Source organism: Amblyraja radiata, chromosome 30 (genome assembly GCF_010909765.2).
Source record: "Amblyraja radiata isolate CabotCenter1 chromosome 30, sAmbRad1.1.pri, whole genome shotgun sequence".
NCBI lineage: Eukaryota > Metazoa > Chordata > Chondrichthyes > Rajiformes > Rajidae > Amblyraja > Amblyraja radiata.
The window spans coordinates 10,492,422-10,499,876 of record NC_045985.1 but is presented as its reverse complement, the minus strand read 5'-3'; the positions used below and the strand labels follow the sequence as shown (position 1 = coordinate 10,499,876).

The following is a 7,455-nucleotide window of genomic DNA, read 5'->3' as shown; positions in this document are numbered from 1 at the left end:
TAACCTTCTTCACTCTCCACAATGTCACCAATTTTAGTTTCATCTGCAAACTGACTAACCGTGCAACCTACATACACACCCAATTGTGTATATAAATAAGGAACAACCGTGGACTCTGTCTCCAGTCTGAAAAACAACCCTCTACCAACATCCTCTGTCTGCGACCTTCAGGTAAATGTTGTATTCCATCGGCTAGTACACCCCGGATTCCATGAGATCCAAAGCGGCCTCTCATGCGGTGTGTGGAAGTTGCATCTCTCAGAGGGCAGTGAATATCTGGAATGTTGTGCCCAAGGTGGTGGTGAAACGCTGAGTTATTGGATATGTGCAACTGGGCTACAAATAAATATTTGGTTGATCGGATATTTAAGATTATGGGGAACTCACACAGAAGAGGAATTGGTGCCAACTTAGATCAGCCATGGTTACATTGAATGGAGGGGCAAGCCTGAGGAGCGGATCCTAATCCTGCTCCTGTTTTCTTGTGTTCCTATGCTCCTGTGTACCGATAAATTGACAGACTTGACACAGAGGAAATGCAGCAAAGATTAACAATACTTGTTCCTGGGACAATGAGTTTGTTGTGCGGGGTGAGATTGAGTAGACTAGGCCTGTGTACTCGAGAATTCGGGTGTATTGGAGGAGATCTCAGTGAAGCACAAAGTTCTTACAGGGCTCAGTAGGCTGGATGCAGGGAGGATGTTTTCCCTGTCTGAGGGGTCTGGAGAACGGGCACCCTCTCAGAATGTGGGCTGCATCATGTAGGACAGAGATAAGGAGACATTACTGCACGCAGAGACTGGGGAACCTTTGGAATTCCCTGCAACAGTGGCTGTGGAGACTCAGTCATTCAGTGCTCTTGGAGCTGAGAGCCATGGTTGCACATTACAGAGTCAGGCCCTTCGGGCCATCACATCCATATCCACATATATCCCAGCTACACTAATCTGTTTGCCCGCGTTACATTGGTTATATTCTGCACGTCACTTATTTAAGTACCTCTTAACTGTAGTGATTCCACCTGATTCCACCACCCCCTCTGTGGCTTGTTACAGATAACAAACACTCTCAGTGTGAAGAAAACTCACCACTCAGATCCACACCACTCCTTCCCCTCACCATAAAACTGCCCTCTCTAGATTTGTAACCCTGAATGAGAATAATGTTTTTGATAATCTACCCGACACCCTGCTGCAGACTTTAACAACCTCCCTCACTATCCACAAGTGTCACGTCCTCCACAGACTTACCAGATATAACTCCGACATTCACTTCGAAACCATGAAAATAGAAGATTAACAGCAAAGGTTGCAGCACCGATATCTGCTGCACTCCACCAATCACAGACCTCCAAGCAGAAAAGTGCTCCTTCTACCTCCAACCACCAAGCCAATGTTGGTTCAATCTTTCAAGCTCACCTTCGTTCCCACCTGCCTTCACTTTCTGGACCAGCCTTACATGCGGAACATTGTCAAGTCCCTCAGTGAAGTTCATATATTGGTTCACAATGAGATCAGTGTGTTCTTGGTTGTACACACCCATCAAGTCCACCCGTGAATCCCCTCTCTTTCAGCGACCCTTCAACCACAAGTCTCCACCCATTCTGTCCAACACCCGATCATTCAACCTCTGCTTCCTTCCATGGTCCAAGCCACCCCTCCCTCTATCTCACCCTCCACTCAAAGAAACAGAGGCAGGTCCTCTGGCCCCTCATGTCTCCCCCTCCCATTCACTATGATCATGGCGACTCCACCCCACACCTCTACCTCCTCTTTAACAACCTCAAATTTCCACTCACCTCAATATCCTCTTGCTCCGATCTGCTTCCATATATGAATAGCCCGCTTCATTTCTCCATCCCCACCGCAATCTCGCAATCCTCCTCACTCTGCGCACTCGTCCTCCCCGTCCACCCTCCCCCACCTCACGAAATTCCCCTCTCCATCCCTGGATAAACACTCCGGGAAATATGTCTGTTGTCCACCGGATGTGGTTGGGGTGAAACCCCGGGCAAGGGTCCAGTTGTCCGCCCGCCTGTGCCCGAGTCTCCCCCCGACCCCCGGGGACTCTCTGATTCTCTGCTTCTCCCCCCAGTCTCCGTCACCCTGGATGTGGAAACAGCGCATGCGCAGCTCGAGGTGTCTGAGGATCGGAAGAGGGTGAGATGGGTCGGGACCCGGACCGTGAGGAGTCTCCCTGACACCGGGAAGAGGTTTACAGACAGTCTGTGTGTGCTGGGATCGGAGGGATTCACATCGGGGAGACATTACTGGGAGGTGGAGGTGGCGGGGAATCAGCGCTGGAGTCTGGGAGTCGCCGCAGAGTCTGTGGAGAGGAAGAGAGAGGTCACACTGACCCCGGAGACTGGAGTCTGGAGCATCGGGCGGCGGGATGACGAGTTTGACGCACTCACCTCCCCTCCATCCCCTCTCCCCGCCCGTCCCATCCCCGGGAGGGTGGGAGTTTATCTCAGTTACGAGTCCGGGACAGTTTCATTTTACGACGCGGACACCAAGTCCCATCTCCACACCTTCACTGGGAATAAATTCACGGAGAAACTTTATCCTTTCTTCGGGACTTGGGATGAAAACTGGCTGAGAATCTGCTCCGGTTCCGCTCCGGGTGTAAAAAAAATGTAAATGTGGGAAGAGTGAAATAAACAGCAACTGAAATCAGAGCTGTCTGTCTGTCTGTCTGTCGATCAGTCAATTTTAACGCGTTAACCGCGTCCGGCAACGGAACAGAAATTACTTTTGTGAAAATATAAAGATTGAAACAATCTCCCTTCCCGCGGGTTCAGCAGCAGCCGCGGGTGGGCGGCGGGTCCTGAGCTCCGGGCTCCCCCGGGTTCTAAACACCCCCCGAGTCACAACGCGACACAAGCGGTGTTGGTGCGGAATTCAACAGCGGCGTAAAGGCGAGTTTGGGGGTAGGTGGAGATAGAAGGGCGGAATAACATCGGAAGTGGTCAATATCTTACTTTTGATATAGATATAAATTTAAATGTATTTACAAATAAAATCCGACATAATATTTATAGCGGATAGATGGATAGAGGTGTTTTAGAAATTGGTATATATGAAACATAGAAATTAGGTGCAGGGGTAGAGGCCATTCGGCCCTTCGAGCCTGCACCGCCATTCAATATGATCATGGCTGATCATCCAACTCAGTATCCCATCGCTGCCTTCTCTCCATACCCCCTGATCCCTTTAGCCACAAGGGCCACATCTAACTCCCTCTTAAATATAGCCAATGAACTGGCCTAAACTGCCTTCTGTGGCAGAGAATTCCAGAGATTCACCACTCTCTGTGTGAAAAATGTTTTCCTCATCTCGGTCCTAAAAGATTTCCCCCCTTATCCTTAAACTGTGACCCCTTGTTCTGGACTTCCCCAACATCGGGAACAATCTTCCTGCATCTAGCCTGTCCAACCCCTTAAGAATTTTGTAAGTTTCTATAAGATCCCCCCTCAATCTTCCAAATTCTAGCGAGTACAAACCGAGTCTATCCAGTCTTTCTTCATATGAAAGTCCTTACATCCCAGGAATCAGTCTGGTGAACCTTCTTTGTACTCCCTCTATGGCAATAATGTCCTTCCTCTGAATGGGAGACCAAAACTGTACGCAATACTCCAGTTGTGGTCTCACCAAGACCCTGTACAACTGCAGTAGAACCTCCCTGCTCCTATACTCAAATCCTTTTGCAATGAATGCTAACATACCATTCGCCTTCTTCACTGCCTGCTGCACCTGCATGCCTACTTTTAATGACTGGTGTACCATGACACCCAGGTCTCGTTGCAACTCCCCCTTTCCTAATCGGCCACCATTCAGATAATAGTCTACTTTCCTGTTTTTGCCACCAAAGTGGATACCCTCACATTTATCCACATTATACTGCATCTGCCATGCATTTGCCCACTCACCCAGCCTATCCAAGCCACCTTGCAGCCTCCTAGCATCCTCCACACAGCTAACACTGTCCCCCAGCTTTGTGTCATCTGCAAATTTGGAGATGTTGCATTCAATTCCCTCGTCCAAATCATTAATATATATCGTAAATAGCTGGGGTCCCAGAACTGAGCCTTGCGGTACCCCACTAGTCACTGCCTGCCATTGTGAAAAGGACCCGTTTACTCCTACTCTTTGCTTCATGTCTGCCAGCCAGTTCTCTATCCACATCAATACTGAACCCCCAATACCGTGTGCTTTAAGTTTGTATACTAATCTCTTATGTGGGACCTTGTCAAAAGCCTTCTGAAAGTCCAGATATAACACATCCACTGGTTCTCCCTTATCCACTCTACTAGTTACATCCTCGAAAAATTCTATAAGATTCGTCAGACATAATTTACCTTTCATAAATCCATGCTGACTTTGTCCAATGATTTCACCACTTTCCAAATGTGCTGCTATCCCACCTTTAATAACTGATTCTAGCAGTTTCCCCACTACCGACGTTAGACTAACTGGTCTGTAATTCCCCGTTTTCTCTCTCCCTCCCTTTTTAAAAAATGGGGGTACATTAGCTAACCTCCAATCCTCAGGAACTACTCCAGAATCTAAAGAGTTTTGAAAAATTATCACTAATGCATCTACTATTTCTGGGGGCTACTTCCTTAAGTACTCTGGGATGCAGCCTACCTGGCCCTGGGGATTTATCGGCCTTTAATCCATTCAATTTACCTAACACCACTTCCCGGCTAACCTGGATTTCACTCAGTTCCTCCATTTCATTTGACCCCCGGTCCCCTGCTATTTCCGGCAGATTATTTATGTCTTTTAATATTATTTAGTATTATATGAGGGAGATTGAATTGAGTTACGCGAAGTGCGTGTAGGATGGTGTTAGTGTGCGGAGATTGTTGGTCGGCGTAGACTTGGTGGACCGAGGGGCTCGTTTCCACTCTGTGTCGTCAAATTAAACAAATTGCGAGCAATTTCGCAAAGTGCAATGTGAGTAACTCAGTGGTTTCCCCCAAGAATGACACCCAAAGCGTTGAGTTACTCCAACACTTTGTATCCACAAGTACATCCACTTCCTCCCGAATGAGGAGGTTCAAACAGGCTGCCACTTGACGTCACCTCGTCCGTTACTCAATTCTCCAACACATTGCACAACACCGTATCATGCAAACTATTCTGAGAATCATTTCACCCCATAATTTGCTGGAGTTACTATAGAAAACATAGAAAAACATAGAAAATAGGTGCAGGAGTAGGCCATTCGGCCTTCAAGCCTGCACCGCCATTCAAGATGATCATGGCTGATCATCCAACTCAGTATCCCATCCCTGCCTTCTCTCCTTACCCCCTGATCCCTTTAGCCACAAGGGCCACATCTAACTCCCTCTTAAATATAACCAATGAACTGGCCTCAACTATCTTCTGTGGCAGAGAAATCCACAGATTCACCACTCTCTGTGATAAAAATGATTTTCTCATCTCGGTCCTAAAAGACTTCCCTCTTATTCTTAAACTGTGACCCCTAGTTCTGGCCTTCCCCAACATCGGGAATAATCTTCCTGCATCTAGCCTGTCCAACCCCTTAAGAATTTTGTAAGTTTCAATAAGATCCCCCCTCAATCTTCTGAATTCTAGCATGTACAAGCCGAGTCTATCCTGTCTTTCTTCATATGAAAGTCCTGCCATCCCAGGAATCAGTCTGGTGAACCTTCTCTGTACTCCGTCTATGGCAAGAATGTCTTTCCTCAGATTAGGAGACCAAAACTGTACGCACTCATTTGTTTTTTGTGTAAATATTCAAAAATTTTGGACTGAAATTTTTGAAATCTTCACAAAATTATTTAAAATAAAATTGATACCAAAAGCAGAAACACTTCCGCTCTCATTGATAGGTAGAATTAACGCTATAAAAATGACTTTCTTACCACAATTAATATATTTGTTTCAAGCGATCCCAATATATATTCCAAAATATTTTTTCAAAAAACTAGATTCCACTATCACTAATTTTATATGGGATTACAGAACACATAGAATTCAACGAAAGCATTTGTGCAAATCTAAAGAAGTTGGGGGTTTATCATTACCTAACTTTATGTATTACTACTGGGCAGTGCATATTAAGAACATAATGTACTGGCTGGATAGTTCCACTCAGCAGTTGGAGTGGATAAGAATGGAGAAAGAGGAGTGCTATCCGCACGATATAGGAACGATCCTGCTCTCACCGATAAAATTGAATAGTATAATATATAAGAAGAACCCAATTATTCACAATATAATAAGAATTTGGAAACAAATAAAAGTATCCTTGAAATTAAATAATTTATCAGTACTAACCCCACTATTGAACAACCCCGCATTCAAACCTTCTCTCATCGACAACACATATCAACAATGGGATAGACTGGGGATTAGGAAGGTAGGGGATATGTATGAATTGGGTAAACTGTTATCATTTCAACAATTAAAATTAAAATTTAAATTGAAGGATAATCAATTTTTTAAATATATACAGGTATGTGACTTTATGAAGAAATATATACATAGATTTCAAACTATATTTTTAGACCCTTTAGAAGAAGCAATGAATATTAAGGCTGATTCACAAAAATTAATATCATACTTTTATAATAATATATTATATAGAGAATCACCCTCAACAGAAGCACTAAGGGAAGATTGGGAACATGAGCTAATGATAAAGATCTCGAAGGATAGATGGGAAAAGTATTTGATGAATACACATAACTGTTCTATTAATACAAGACATAATTTAATTCAATTCAAATTATTACATAGACTATATTATTCAAAAACGAGGTTGAATAAATTTTATCCAAACGTCTCTCCCAGATGCGATAAATGTTTGTTTCAAAACGCTAATTTAACACATTCATTTGTAGGATGTACAAAGTTGAATAAATTTTGGAGTGATATATTTGATATATTTACAAAGCTCTTCAAGTCAAGAATAGAACCCAAAATGGAATGGATTATATTTGGAATAATAGGAGAAGATACCAATTTAAATAAAGACCAAAATGTTTTTTTAAATTATGGGTTAATAATTGGAAAGAAATTGATACTTAAATTTTGGAAAAATACAACCATACCAACTGTTAAAATGTGGATTAGGAATATGATGGACATAGCACGCCTTGAAGAAATGAGACTCCGACTAATAGATAAATATGACCAATTCTTAAGGAGTTGGTCTCCTTTCATCGACTTTTTGGAATCATGTGATGCAGCGGTACCATAAGGATTGCTGATTTCAGTTCATGACGTGGATAGATCTACATCTCCGAATATAGATTTGAAAAATTCTCTTTTAAGGGGCCTTTTCTTCTATTTCTACTTGCCACCTTTTCTTTTTTATTTTATTTTTTTATTTTTATTTTTTATATCCACACTTCACATTTTTCTACTCTCTACCATCTATTTTTCCACTCTTTCCCCTTTCTATTGTTTTCTTTTTCTTGTC

General features: G+C 43.5%; 1 protein-coding gene and 1 long non-coding RNA gene across 2 annotated transcripts in view; one reads left to right on the top strand and one right to left on the bottom strand.

Annotated features, from left to right (window-relative positions):
• The window catches only part of LOC116989957, a 551,502-nt gene that overhangs the window by 388,474 nt on the left and 155,573 nt on the right, over positions 1 to 7,455 (top strand). The gene's annotated exons all lie outside the window — the stretch shown is intronic.
• Positions 1 to 7,455, bottom strand: part of LOC116989884 — a 144,457-nt gene that overhangs the window by 55,098 nt on the left and 81,904 nt on the right. The window lies entirely within an intron of this gene.